Below are 1,882 nucleotides of genomic sequence, written 5' to 3' on the forward strand. Positions count from 1 at the left end.
ATTTTATTTTTTCTTTTAAATTTTTAAATATAATTAATTTAATTTATGCAATATATTTAATAAAAAACATGTACAACAAATAGTAACTTAGTCTAGTGATAACCTTGTTTGACCCGTCCAAGTTTTACCAAATTTAACTTAATTAGTTGTTTAACCAATTCAAATAATAATCCAACTTCATTTGAAAATGAGGTGACCAGATTTTCAATTCAACCGATTTGATCCAACCGAATTTGATAAGTATGAGCTTGATTTCAATGTTTTCACGTTTGTCCATGACTAGTCTATTAGAGTATTTAGGCGTGAGGATACAAATAAAATATAAAAAACATAACAAGATATGCGGTATTTCTGATCCAGTTGATCTAACATCTGAGTATCCATACGTTATGAAATTAAAAAAACGCTATTACTATTAGTCATAGTTAATTATTAAAAGTGAAAGGAAATCAGTGGCATTAACATTGTCTCAGTCTAACCCCTTTTGTCGTAATGAGTTGGGCACCGGCAAACATTCCTGGTAACAGGGTCCAGGGAGCAAACAAGGATGGTTTCTTGCTCTGCTGCTCAATCCCACTTCCTTTTGTCTCTTAATTTAATTTTAACTAGTATTTTTACGGGAATGTAAATTTTTTAAAATTACGGTTCACTTTATTCTGATAGTATAGATTATACATGACACAAAAGATTTATAAAATCAAACTATTTTAAAAAAAAAAAATCGTAGGTTGACAAAAGTCTCTGATTAAGAAAACCAAGGTATCTATAGATAAAAAATCAAATAATAAGATTTTTAGTTATTATTTTATATGAAAAAGTCTAATTTTTATTAACAATTAATTTTAATATTCGTTATCTAAAATTTAAAATATTTAACGTGTATACTTTTACATTTAATTAGGTGTTAAGTGTTAAGTCTGTTGTACAAATAAAAATATTAATTTTTATACTTGCTATTTTAACAATCTCGCTACGCTACCAACAGCATTTTTGCCAACATCTGCCAACTCTGATTTATAATTGTATTTAACGGAAGTGTCTTTGTGGATGTGTCTACTAAAAATATTTTTTTATGACTGTTTTTAATGGAAGTGTCTTTATAGATGTATTTTCTAGATGTGTCTCTTTATACATATATTTAAAATATAATAATTCATTATTGTTGGTAATAAGTTGGCAGATAATGTATTGGTACCCTATACTTTTCCTTAAAAATAATATTTTTCTCCTTGTGTATATAAAAATATAATTAGATATTAGCATATAAAAATTATACTGATAGTTATAAAATTAACTCAAAATTAATTTTTTTAAAACAATTGAATCTTGATTCTAACTTTTAATTATAACATTTTTTAATTTTGGAGGGAAAGATTTGATTTCAATTGTAATGAGAGAGTGATATGTGGTATATTTTAGTTGTAAAATTAGTAAGGAGGAGGGAAGAATTCTTTAATTTTGGAGGAAAAAATTTAATTTCTATTGCAATGAAAGAGTGACATGTGGCACATTTTGGTTGTAAAATTAGTAAGTAAGAGAGGAGAATTCCTTAATTTTGGAAAGAAAAATTTAATTCCAATTATAATAAAAAGGTGACATGTGATATATTTTAGTTGTAAAATTAGAGAGATTCAATAGATTAATTTCTTTTCATGCACACTGTCTTCGTGTGCCTACCCCCTACCATTTCCATCACCCTTACTCACCTTATTATTGGGAAACAATGACACCTGATGCTCCATTATTCAATCAAAGGAGCTTATTGTAAGTTTTAATTTTATATTATGGAAAACGATGAAAGTCCTCCTAACTATTTTTCAATCTTTTAAATATTTTATTTTATTATATATATATATATATATATATATATATATATATATAT

Source organism: Arachis ipaensis, chromosome B10 (assembly GCF_000816755.2).
Source record: "Arachis ipaensis cultivar K30076 chromosome B10, Araip1.1, whole genome shotgun sequence".
Taxonomy (NCBI): Eukaryota; Viridiplantae; Streptophyta; class Magnoliopsida; order Fabales; family Fabaceae; genus Arachis; species Arachis ipaensis.